Source organism: Bubalus kerabau, chromosome 15 (assembly GCF_029407905.1).
Source record: "Bubalus kerabau isolate K-KA32 ecotype Philippines breed swamp buffalo chromosome 15, PCC_UOA_SB_1v2, whole genome shotgun sequence".
NCBI classification, from domain to species: Eukaryota; Metazoa; Chordata; class Mammalia; order Artiodactyla; family Bovidae; genus Bubalus; species Bubalus kerabau.
In genome coordinates, this window is record NC_073638.1 from 11,949,139 (window position 1) to 11,963,486 (window position 14,348).

Below are 14,348 nucleotides of genomic sequence, written 5' to 3' on the forward strand. Positions count from 1 at the left end.
ATATATATATATAATATTCAATATATATTATATATTTATATAAATTTATGTATATTTATATATAAATTTAGGAGAAGGCAATGGAACCCCACTCTAGTATTCTTGCCTGGAAAATCCCATGGACAGAGGAACCTGGTAAGCTACAGTCCATGGGGTCACTACAAGTCAGACACGACTGAATGCCTTCCCTTTCTCTTTTCACTTTCATGCATTGGAGAAGGAAATGGCAACCCACTCCAGTATTCTTGCCTGGAGAAACCCAGGGACGGGGAAGCCTGTTGGGCTGCCATCTATGGGGTCACACAGAGTCGGACATGACTGAAGTGACTTAGCAGCAGCAACAGCAGCATATATGTTTATATATTTATATATATATATATAATTTATATATATGTATATTTAATATTTACATACATTTTATATATATATATTATATTTACTTCGCATGTTGTGCTAGTGTTAAAAAATCTTCCTGCCAATGAAGTTTGTGACATGGGTTTGATCCCAGGGTTGGGAAGATCCCTAGAGAAGGAAATGGAAACCCACTCCAGTACTCTTGCCTAGAAAATTCCATGGACATAAGAGCCTGGGAGGCTACAATTCATGGAGTAGCAAAGAGTCAGGCATGACGGAGCTCTCGCACACAAAGAGGCACCTATGACAATCAGGCAGCTTTCTCTCTCTCTCTCTATATATATATATATTTTTTTTTTTTTTTCTTTTCCACAGTCACTGTATCCATTGCTTTCAGTATGGCTTCTTTCTCATTTTCATTTTGAGTACATGAATTATTTTGATAAATGATGGAGTATAGTTAAGTTTTATTATGTAATACTTTCAGCATACGTCTATGTAGCTATGATAATAATGTCATCTCATTGCAATCAGCTAAATTCACTAAAATCTATAAAAGATGGCAACGAGTATTTATGCTATAGTCAGTTATAATTCTTCAATAGCAGATTTAGAAATAGTAACAGTTATGAAGCCATGTCCTGGCTTAAAGACATGTCTGTCATAGATATGGGAGAGAGGAATTGGTGTAGACATGCTTAATATTTGTTTTCTCTCATATCCATATTGCTTCCATGATAAGAAGCTTCAGTCGTGTTTGATTCTTTGTAACCCTATGGTTTGTAGCCCACAAGACTCCATGGGATTCTCCAGGCTAGAATACTGAAGTGGATTGCTATGCTCTCCTCCAGAGATCTCCCCGACCCAGGGATTGAACCCATGTCTCTTATGTTTCTTGCACTGGCAACTGGGTTCTTTAGCACTAATGCAACCTAGGAGGTCTGCTATCCATGGTACTTTTATTTAAAAAAAAAAAAAAAAAAAACTACAACTTTTTTTTACTATCTAACCCCAAGCAACCTTCTGAAATTTTTATAAACAATCCTCTTTCATATTTTCTCTAAACCATCTGTTTTCAGTATCTATATTCAGTAAAAGCTGACTGGTCAAAAAATTGATCATTATTTATGGTTATTTTATCATTTGAAAAGCAAAGGAATCATCCAAATTTTCTTGTGAAGTCCTTTGAATCTGTAAGTTCTCATGTTGTTTTAATAATTCATTTTTCCAAAGCATTTATGGTCAGTCTAAAAAACTGATAGACATTTCTATAATGAGATTATAGACAAGTAAGACAAGGATGTGACCTTTCAGTATATTTGAATACAGTCAAAAGCAGATTAGATGCTTCTGAGACAAATAGTTTGATTTTAAATTTGGAGAAGCTAATCATACAGAGTATTTTAATGGAACTTGCCACTTGGTGAAATATCGTGATCATTAGTTACTTTTTTCATGTCAACATTCTTAGCTTTAGATCTCCCTCCTCCACTTATGGAACAATCAGTCACATAGATTTGGCTCTAAATTCTACAGGAGTAAACATAGAACTAAAGCTGGGGCATCCAACAACCTCCAGTGAAAATTTTATGAAGGGATTAGAAAAAGGTTAAAAAAAAAAAAAAAAAGAATTCTCTCAACGTCCACCTCCTTTTTGTTTGTTTGTTTGTTTGTTTTTGCATTGCTATATTTGAGGATATGTTCCTACTTTCACAGGGAGATTATATATTCAAGAATAAAGTGAACAGAGAAGATATCAAAGTTAAGAAAAGGGAAAGACTATTTTCATTGATTTTTTGGATTTAGCCATACTGAAGGTGCTGAATTTTTAATTAGGCTGCAAGCAAATAAATTTCCTACTTTACTCAAGTTTTGTATTCCTGTTGTTTGCAAAGAAAATATTGTAACATAGTAGATATCCCAGAGTATCAACTTATTTTCTTCAGAGTTGAAACAGTGGTTAATATCTTTTAAAGTATAATAAGCCCTAAAATACTAGGGCGATGTGTCCGGGAGTGAAAAGATGCATGGACGTGCCAGAGAAGAGAGCACTTCTAGTACTGGCCCCTTCAGCCTCAGCTCAGAACCAAGGCTCAGGGACATGTAAGCGGTACTTGCTCAGCCTGAGCTGGGGAGATCGCCCCTATTCCCTCCTCTCGGGGAGGATCTCTCCATGTGGTCAGGAAAAAAATGTTAGTAGTTGTGTTCAGGTTCTAGCTTGGGGGCTGACCCCAGGTGAAACTATTAACCTTCTCTACAAAATGGGCTTAACTATACACAATGGAGAAGGGAATAGCAAACCACTTCAGTATTCTTGCCTTGAGACGCCATGGACAGTATGAAAAGGGAAAAAGATAGGACACTGAAAGATGAACTCCCCAGCTTGGTAGTTGCCCAATATGCTTCTGGAGATCAGTGGAGAAATAATTCTAGAAAGAATGAACAGATGGAGCCAAAGCAAAACAACACCCAGATGTGGACGTGACTAGTGAAGGGAGTAAAGTCCTTCCCTAAAGTGATGCAGTAAAGAGGAATATTGCATAAAAACCTGGAATGTCAGGTCCATGAATCAAGGCAAATTGGAAGTGGTCAAACAGGAGATGGCAAGACTGAACACTGACAATTTAGGAATCAGCAAAATAAAATGAAAAGAAGAGAAGCTAAAGGTAAAGGAGAAAAGGAAAGATTGGAATGCATTCCATTTGAATGCAGAGTTACAAGGAATAGCAAGGAGAGATAAGAAAGCCTTCTCAGTGATCAATGCAAAGAAATACAGGAAAACAATAGAATGGGAAAGCAGATGTCTTCAGGAAAATTAGAGATATCAAGGGAAGCCTTCGGGGAAAGATGGGAAAAATAAAGGACAGAAATGGTATGGACCTAACAGAAGCAGAAGATATTCAGAAAAGATGGAAAGAATACACAAAAAATTATACAAAACAGATCTTCATGACCCAGATAACCACGATGGTGTGATCACTCACCTACAGCCAGACATCCTGGAATATGAAGTCAAGTGGGCCTTAGAAATTAACTATGAACAAAGCTAGTGGAGGTGATGGAATTCCAGGTAAGCTATTTCAAATCCTAAAAGATGATGCTCTGAAAGTGTCACACTCAATATGCCAGCAAATCTGGAAAACTCAGCAGTGGCCACAGGACTGGAAAAGGTCAGTTTTCATTCCAATCCCAAAGAAAGGCAATGCCAAAGAATTCTCAAACTACTGCACAATTGCACTCATCTCACATGCTAGTAAACTAATGCCCAAAATTCTCAGAGACAGGCTTCAACAGAATGTGAACTTCTAGATGTTCAAGCTGGTTTTAGAAAAGGCAAAGGAACCAGAGATCAAATTGCCAACATCCCCTTGATCATTGAAAAAGCAAGAGAGTTCCAAAAAACATCTATTTCTGCTTTATTGACTATGCCAAAGCCTTTGACTGTGTGGATCTCAATAAACTGTGGAAAATTCTGAAAGAGATGGGAATCCCAGACCGCCTGACTTGCCTCTTGAGAAACCTGTTGTAGGTCAGGAAGCAACAGTTAGAACTTGACATGGAACAACAGACTGGTTCCAAATAGGAAAAGGAGTACGTCAAGGCTGTATATTGTCACCCTGCTTATTTAACTTATATGCAGAGTACATCATGAGAAATGCTGGGCTGGATGAAGCACAAGCTGGAATTAAGATTATCTGGAGAAATATCAATAACATCAGATATGCAGATGACACCACACTAATGGCAGAAAGAGAAGAAAACTAAAGAGCCTCTTGATGAAATTGAAAGAGGAGAGTGAAAAAGTTGGCTAAAAACTCAACATTCAGAAAATTCATGGCATCTGGTCCCTTCACTTTATGGTGAATAGATGGGGAAACAATGGAAAGAGTGAGAGTTTATTTTTTGGGGCTCCAAAATCACTGCAGGTGGTGACTTCAGCTGTAAAATTAGAATATGCTTGCTCCTTTGAAGAAAAGTTATGACCAACCTAGACAGCATATTAATATGCAGAGACATTACTTTGCCAACAAAGTTCTGTATAGTTAAAGTTGTTATTTTTTCCTATAGTCATGTATGGATGTGAGAGTTGGACTATAGAGAAAGCTGAGTGCCGAAGAATTGGTGCTTTTGAACTGTGGTGTTGGAGAAAACTCTTGAGAATCCCTTGGACTGCAGGGAGGTCCAACCAGCCAATTCTAAAGGAAATCAGTCCTGAGTGTTAATTATAAGGACTGATGCTGAAGCTGAAACTCCAATACTCTGGCCACATGATGTGAAGAACTGACTCATTGGAAAAGACACTGATGCTGGGATATATTGAAGGCAGGAGGAGAAGGTTATGACAGAGGGTGAGATGTTTGGATGACATCAGTGTCTCAGTGGATATGACATTGAATAAACTCCAGGTGTTGGTGAGGGACAGGGAGGCCTGGCATACTGCAGTCCATTAGGTTGCAGAGAGTCAGACATGACTGAGCAATTGAACTGAACTGAACAGAAGCCCTAAATGAGAAACTTTTGGAATTCTTAAATATATTTATATGCATTCACATATTTTTAATATAATTGATTTCTTTCTCTCATAGCATCATGATCAGAAAAGATGCTTGAAATGATTTCAGCTTCTTAAAGTTATTGAGCCTTGTTTTATGGCCTTGCATATGATCGATATTAGAGAATGTTCTAAATGCACTTGAAAAGAATATATATTTTACTCTTTTGGATGAGATGCTGTCTCTTTCATATATATATATATATATATATATATATATTCATTTGATTTAATTTGATGATTAAAGATAATGCTTTCTTATCAATTTTTCCTCTGAAAGTTTTGTCCTTTGACATATGTAGGTTGTCAAAGTCCTCTATTATCATTGTGTCACTGTCAGTTTCTCTCTTTATGTCTGGCAATGCTTTCTTTTTGGTATTTAGGGCTCCTATGTTGGATGCATCTATATATACAATTGTTATGTATTTTTGATTCAATCTATGATAACAATATAATATTTTTCTTTTTTTCTTATTGTAGTCTTTGTGTCAAAGTCAATTTTGTCTAATAAACATATTGCTACTTTAGCTTATTTTTTTTTTATTCCCAATCATGTTGAGACTTTCTCCATCTTTCCAATTTCACATTAACACTTCAATTGTTAAAAAAAAAAATCAAATTTCAACATCCATTCATGACAGAAACTTCAAAACATGGAAGATAAGAAACCATATCTCAATATAATAATGATCATATATGATAAACACACAGGTGTTTCACACTAAAAGAGAAAATCTAAAGTATTTCCTCTAAGACCAGAAACAAGACAAAGATGCCAGTTTCAGCAATCAGATAATAAAAAAAATAAGCTAAATAAACCCAAATTGGAAATGCAGAAATAAAACTGATACTTTTGCCAATGACATGATACTATACATAGAAGATCCTCAGTTCAGTTCAGTTCATTTGCTCAGTTGCATCCGATTCTTCATGAATCCATGAATCACAGTACTCCAGGCCTCCTTGTCCATCACAAACTCCTGGATTCACTCAAACTCATGTTCTTCGAGTTGGTGATGCCATCCAGCCATCTCATCCTCTGTCGTCCCCTTCTCCTCCTGCGCCCAATTATTCCCAGCATCAGGAACTTTTCCAATGAGTCAACACTTCGCATGAGGTGGCCAAAGTATTGGAGTTTCAGCTTTAGCAACATTCCTTCCAAAGAACACCCAAGACTGATCTCTTTTAGAATGGACTGGTTGGATCTCCTTGCAATCCAAAGGACTCTCAAGAGTCTTCTCCAACACCACAGTTCAAAAGCATCAATTCTTTGGTGCTCAGCTTTCTTCACAGTCCAACTCTCAAATCCATACATGACCACTGGAAAAACCATAGCCTTGACTAGACGGACCTTTGTTGGCAAAGTAATATCTCTGCTTTTTAATATGCTATCTAGGTTGGTCATAACTTTGCTTTCAAGGAGCAAGCATCTTTTAATTTCATGGCTGAAATCAACATCTGCAGTGATTTTGGAGCCCCCAAAATAAAGTCTGACACTGTTTCCACTGTTTCCCCACCTGCAGCCAAAGATGGAGAAGCTCTATACAGTCAGCAAAAACAAGACCTGGAGGTGACTGGCTCAGATCATGAACTCCTTATTGCCAAATTCAGACTTAAATTGAAGAAAGTAAGGAAAACCACTAGACCATTCAGGTATGACCTAAATCAAATCCCTTATGATTATACAGTGGAAGTCAGAAATAGATTTAAGGGACTAGATGTGATAGACAGAGTGCCTGATGAACTATGGAATGAGGTTCCTGACATTGTACAGGAGACAGGAATCAGGATCATCCCCATGGAAAAAAAAAATGCAAAAAAGCTAAATGGCTGTCTGAGGAGGCCTTACAAATACCTGTGAAAAGAAGAGAAGCGAAAAGCAAAGGAGAAAAGGAAAGATATAGGCATCTGAATGCAGAGTTCCAAAGAATAGCAAGAAGAGATAAGAAAGCCTTCCTCAGTGATCAATGCAAAGAAATAGAGGAAAACAACAGAATGGGAAAGACTAGAGATCTCTTCAAGAAAATTAGAGATACCAAGGGAAGATTTCTTGCAAAGATGGGCTTGATAAAGGACATAAATGGTATGAACCTTACAGAAACAGAAGATATTAAGAAGAGGTGGCAAAAATAGTCAGAGTAACTGTACAAAAAAGATCTTCATGACCAAGATAATCATGATGGTGTGATCACTCACCTAGAGACATACATCCTGGAATGTGAAGTCAAGTGGGCCTTAGAAAGCATCACTACGAACGAAGCTAATGGAGGTGGTGGAATTCCAGTTGAGTTATTTCAAATCCTGAAAGATGATGCTGTGAAAGTGCTGCACTCAATATGCCAGCAAATTTGGAAAACTCAGCAGTGGCCACAGGACTGGAAAAGGTCAGTTTTCATTTCAATCGCAAAGAAAGGCAATGCCAAAGAATGCTCAAACTACTTCACAATTGCACTCATCTCCCACGCTAGTAAAGTAATGCTCAAAATTCTCCAAGCCAGGCTTCAGCAATACATGAACTATGAACGTCCAGATGTTCAAGCTGGTTTTAGAAAAGACAGAGGAACCAGAGATCAAATTGCTAACATCCACTGGATCATGGAAAAAGCAAGAGAGTTCCAGAAAAAGCATCTATTTCTGCTTTATTGACTATGCCTTTGACTGTGTGGATCACAATAAACTGTGAAAAATTCTGAAAGAGATGGGAATACCAGACCACCTGACCTGCCTCTTGAGAAACCTATATGCAGGTCAGGAAGCAGCAGTTAGAACTGGTCATGGAACAACAGACTGGTTCCAAATAGGAAAAGGAGTATGTCAAGGCTGTATGTTGTCACCCTGCTTATTTAATTTATATGAAGAGTACATCATGAGAAACTCTGGGCTGGAGGAAACAAAAGCTAGAATCAAGATTGCCAGGAAAAATATCAATAACCTCAGATATGCAGATAAAACCACCCTTATGTGATAAAGTGAAGAGGAACTAAAAAGCCTCTTGATGAAAGTGAGAGGAGAGTGAAAAAGTTGGCTTAAAGCTCAACATTCAGAAAACTAAGATCATGGCATCAGGTTCCATCACTTCATGGGGAGGTCCTCAAGATGCTACCAAAAAATTACTATTGTTCATCAATAAATTCAGTAATGTTGTGGGATAAAAAATTAGTCATAGAAATCTGTTGCATTTCTATAGTGTTACAACAACCTATCCTAAAAAGAACGTAAGAAAACAACCTCACTTACAGTCATATCATGCATTGTAAAATACTTAGGGATAAATCTGACTAAAGAAGTAAAAGACCTGTGCTTGGGAAACTATAAGACACTCTTGAAAGAAATTGAAGATGACACAAACAGATGGAAAGATACAATCCATTCTAGCATTGGAAGAATTAATATTGTTAAAATGTCAGTAATACCCAAGGCAATCTACGGATTCATGGTGATCTCTATCAAAATGCCATTGGCATTTTTCACAGAACTTGAAAAAAAACTCTAAATTTTGTGTGGAAACACATAGAAACTCAGAATAGTCAAAACAATCTTGAGAAAGAATAAAACTGAGGGTACTTACTCCCTGATTTAAAAGTACTATGATGCAACAGTCCTCAAAACAGTATGATACCAGAACCAAACAAAAGAGACACTTATGACCTTAGAACAAAACAGAGCCCAGAAATTAACTGGCACTTATATGGGCAATTAATACATGACAAAGGAAGCATATATATATACAATGAGGAAAGACAGCTTCTTCAATAAATTGTGTTGTGACAGCTGGATGATTGTATGTGAAATAATAAAATTGGACTACTCTCTTACACCATGTGCAAAAATATATTAAAAATTAATTTAAAGGTCAATTGATCTAAGATGGTGACTGTAGAAGGAGAAATCATCCCAACTCTTACTTGCTCACCTACAGAAGAGAAAGCATAATCTAACCAGGATGTTGCTAACCCAGAACACTGCTGTTGCTGCTAAGTTGCTTCAGTCGTGTCCGACTCTGTGTGACCCCATAGATGGCAGCCCACTAGGCTCCTCTGTCCCTGGGATTCTCCAGGCAAGAACACTGGAGGGGGTTGCCATTTCCTTCTCCAATGCATGAAAGTGAAAAGTGAAAGTGAAGTCACTCAGTCGTGCCTGAGTCTTAGCAACCCCATGGACTGCAGCCTACCAGGCTCCTCCATCCATGGGATTTTCCAGGCAAGAGTACTGGAGTGGGGTGCCATTGCCTTCTCCAGAACACTATAACACTATATTAAGCATCCTTTACAGAACAGATGGGCAGTCTGCTATTTTTTTTCTTTTCTTTTTTTTCTTCTTTTTTTTTTTTTTTTTAGGAAGCGTAGACAAGAAAATTTAGGTCTCCCTCAGGAGATTGTGATTGGTTATCAGTCCCATGAAGACACAGCTACTAAGAGTGGCTCCACCACTAAAAATAGGTTTTTTGTTTAAGAAGACACATTCTCAGTATTTTCATAAGAGACTGCCTCAAGCAATCGAGATATGGAATCTGAACCAAAGTCTCTTCAAAAGCAGAGTCAGTCATGTCAGTCGTTCAGTCTTGTCCGACTCTTTGTGACCCCATGGAGTGTGGCTTGGCAGGCTTCCCTGTCCATCAACAACGCCCAGAGCTTGCTCAAACTCATGTCCACTGAGTCAGTGATGCCATCCAACCATCTCTTCCTCTGTCATCCCCTTCTCCTCCTGCCTTCAATCTTTACCAGCATCAGGGTCTTTCCTAATCAGTCAGCTTTTTGCATCAGGTGGTCAAAGTAGTGGAGCTTCATCAGTTCTTCCTGTGAATATTCAGGACTGATTTTCTTTAGGATTGACTGGTTTGATCTCCTTGCAGGCCAAGGGACCCTCAAGAGTCTTCTCCAACACCACAGTTCAAAAGCATCAATTCTTCAGCACTCAGTTTTATTTATGGTTCAAATCTCACATCATACATGCTGTTGCTGCTAAGTCTTTTCAGTAGTGTCTGACTCTGTGCAACCCCATAGATGGTAGCCCACCAGGCTCCGCCATCCTTGGGATTCTCCAGGTAAGAACACTGAAGTGTGATGCCACTGCCTTCTTCAATGCATAAAAGTGAAAAGTGAAAGCAAAGTCATTCAGTCGTGTCCGACTCTTAGCGACCCCATGGATTGCAGCCTACCAGGCTCCTCCATCCATGGGATTCTCCAGGCAAGAGTACTGGAGTGGGGTGCCATTGCCTTCTCCCCACATCATACATGAGATCAGCCCTGGGATTTCTTTGGAAGGAATGGTGATAAAGCTGAAACTCCAATACTTTGGCCACCTCATGCAAAGAGTTGACTTATTGGAAAAGACTCTGATGCTGGGAGGGATTAGGGGCAGGAGGAGAAGGGGATGACAGAGGATGAGATGGCTGGATGGCATCACTGACTTGATGGACGTGAGTCTGAGTGAACTCCGGGAGTTGGTGATGGACAGGGAGGCCTGGCGTGCTGCGATTCATGGGGTCGCAAAGAGTTGGACAAAACTGAGCGACTGAACTGAACTGAACCAAACTGGAAAAATCATAGCTTTGATTATATGAACCTTTGTCAGCAAAGTAATATCTCTGCTTTTTAATATGGTGCCCAGGTTGGCCTTAGCTTTCTTCCAAGGAGCAAGTGTCTTTTAATTTCATGGATTCAGTCACCATTTGCCGTGATTTTTCAGCCCAAGAAAATAAAGTCTGTTACTGTTTCCGTTGTTTCACCACGAATTTGCCAAGAAATGATGGGACTGAATGTCATGATTTTAGATTTTTGACTGTTGGGTTTTATGTCAGCATTTTCACTCTCCTCTATCTCTTTCATCAAAAGGTTCTTTAGTTCCTCTTCACTTTCTGTTATAAAGGTGGTGTTGTCTGCATATCTGAGGTTATTGATATTTGAGGGTGAAGGCAAATGGGCCCTAGAAAGCATCAGTATGAACAAAGCTAGTGGAGGTGATGGAATTCCAGTTGAGTTATTTCAGATCCTAAAAGATGATGCTGTGAATGTGCTGTACTCAATATGCCAGCAAATTTGGAAAAGTCAGAAGTGGCCACAGGACTGGAAAAGGTCAGTTTTTATTCCAGTCTTAAAGAAAACCAATGCCAAAGAATGTTCAAACTACCATACATTGGCACTCATCTCATATGCTAGCAAAGTAATACTCAATTTTTCAAAACAGTCTTTAAGAGTACATGAACCAAGAACTTCCAGATGTTCAAGCTGGATTTATAAAAGGCAGAGGAATCAGAGATCAAATTGTCAACATCTGTTGGATCATAGAAAAAGCAAGAGCACTCCAGAAAAAAAAATCTACTTCTGCTTTTTTCACTATGCCAAAGTCTTTGACTGTGTGGATCACAACAAACTGTGGAAAATTCTTCAAGAGATGGGAATATCAGACTATTTTACCTGCCTCCTTAGAAATCTGTATGCAGGTCAAGAAGCAACAGTTAGAACCAGACATGGAACAACAAACTGGTTCTAATTTGGGAAAGGAGAATGTCTAGGGTGTATATTTTAACCCTGCTATTTAATTTATATGAAGAGTATATCATGTGAAATGCCAGGCTGGATGAAGCACAAGCTGGATTCAAGACTGTGGGGAGAAATATCTTCAACAGCAGAGTGTACAGCATTTAAATTTGATTTCCATCTAAATGTTTCTGTGATGTGATCAGATCAGATCAGATCAGTCGCTCAGTCGTGTCTGACTCTTTGCGACCCCATGAATCGCAGCACGCCAGGCCTCCCTGTCCATCACCAATTCCCGGAGTTCACTCAGACTCACGTCTATCAAGTCAGTGATGCCATCCAGCCATCTCATCCTCTGTCGTCCCCTTCTCCTCCTGCCCCCAATCCCTCCCAGCATCAGGGTCTTTCCCAATGATAAGTCTCATTTTCCTTTTTCTTATACTTCTGAATTCATATATACATATACGTTAATTTTGGCTAAAATGTCCATTTTCCCAATCAAAATATTACAGTACGTATCATCCCTGGAAACCATAAATGTGTTCCTGTGCCACTCTGTAATAGCTTAATAGAATTAACCATTATGAACACATTTGACTCATCTACAGTATTAAAAAAAAAAAGAATTTGCATCTCTATACATTATGAGGGAAATATTCTGTTTATGTTACATTTTATGAAGAGTATAGTTTGCCAGGTTGAAAGAGTATGATGCAAACAGTTTTCTAACAATTTTCTTTCTTTTTACAATATTGCCTGTCCTGTACTCTTGCTGATGTTTATTAGATTTTAATTTATTTGTTTCTCTTCTTGATAACATTCACTATTCTGGTTTCAGTTTTTCATTTGTTTCGCTTTAGTTTTTCTTTTTTTCCTCATATAACATTGGTAAAAGTTTCAGGAATATAACACAAAGGGAATAAACATTAACTTAGTGCATTTTTGGTAATTTTTTTTTGCTTCTTTGTAAATACAAAGTTTTGCTAAAAATTTATGCATTTCATTCAAATCCGTGGTCTTTGTATGATTTCCTAACCATAATTTTGCATTATAAAGTATATAACATCATAATTAGTGTGTCTTTTTTGTATATTTATGTTGTATTTTAACACTTTGTAATACTTAGGCTACCTTGCTTTGGTTAAAAAATGGCTCAATTAAGAAAGTAATCCTGTTCATATTAGGAGTGTGTGAAACTAAATAAAATGTGTACAGTGAATTGTCTTTTAAAAAAAGTAATTAAAGGGTTCAGTGTAAAATTTTTGCATTTGAGACCCAAAACCACAGAACTTCCAGAAAATATAGGAAGTAAGCTCTTAGACATTGACCTTAGTAATATTTTTTTGCCTATGTCTCCTTAGGCAAGAGAAACAAAGCCAAGAATGAAGAAAAAAGATTACATCAAACTAAAAGAGCCCCTAAACAATGAAGGAAACTATACAAAAAGAAAAGGTCACCTAACCAGTGGGAGAAAATATTTGCAAATGATGTATCTGATAAGGGGTTAACATCCAAAATTTAAAAACTCATCCAATTCAACATAAAATGCAAAGATGTTCAGCATCATTCATCATCAGGGAAGAGTGAATCAAAATCACAAAAAGATATAACCTAACACCTATATAGTATAGTTATTTTCAAAAACAAAAGCAATAACAAGTATTGGTGAGGATATGGAGAAAAACAATCTCTTGTACACTGTTGGTGGGAATGTAAATTGGTACAGCTGTTATGGAAAACAATACATGGAGATTCCTCAAAAAATTAAAAATAGAACTACCATTTGATCCAGCAGTTCTAGTCGTGGGAATTCATCCAAAGAATAAAAAACACTAAATATAAAAAATATATGCACCACTATGTTCATTGCATCTTTAGTTACAATTGCTGAGGATTGGAAGCAACCCAGGAAACAAGTCAAGTGCTCATAATTAGATGAATGGATATGGAAGAGGTGGTATGTATATGCAGTGGAATAATACTTAACCATATAAAAGAATAAAATCTTGCCATTTGCAAAAACTTGGATGAATCTAGAAGGTATTATGCTAAGTGAAATAAGTCAGGCAGAGAAATATAAATACTGTGTGAATTTCCTTATACATGGAATAAAACAAACAAAACACTTAACAAACAGAACAGAACATAAATAGACTTACAGATACAGAGAAGAAACAAGTGGTTGCCAGACGGGTGGTGAGTGACATGAAAATGTTAAGAGATAAAAACTTCCCACTGCAAAATAGATGTCAGAATTATAAAATGTATAGTGTGGTAGATATACTCAATAAGCATGTAATATTTTCATATAATGAAATGTAGCTAGATTTCTAGAAGTATCAAATCATTATGTTCTGTAACAGGAACTACCTTAATATAGTAGGTCAATTACACTTCAAAAACAAATATATAAAATCATAGAAAAAGAGATCAGATTTGTGGTTACCAGAGGCAGGGAGTTGGGGAGAGGAAATTGGAGGAAGCAGGCAAATAGTAAAACTTTCTGGTTATATGATAATAAACTACTAAGGACATAGCTTATGAAATGACAAATATAACTAACCCCACTTTATGTTGTATGTGAAAGTTGTTTGGACAGTAAATCTTAAGATTTTTAATACCAAGAAAATATTTCTCTTTCATTTTGATTGTTGTTTCTATATGAGACAGTGGATATTCACTAAGTTTATTGTGACAGTCATTTCATGATGTATGTAAGTCAAATTATTAGGCTATATATCTTAAACTTAAATAGTGCTGTATGTCAGTCATATCTCAATAAAATTGGAAGAAAAAACAAGGAAAAGAAAATAAATTTGTACATGCATGTAGATAAAACATACCCCATATAATTTGAATATTCACAGAAACCAGGTGGAATTCCATGGAATCTGGACTAATCACCAATTCCCTAGAGACAAAAATAGATTTTAAGCAGCATGAAGAATATGATTTCTGATGAG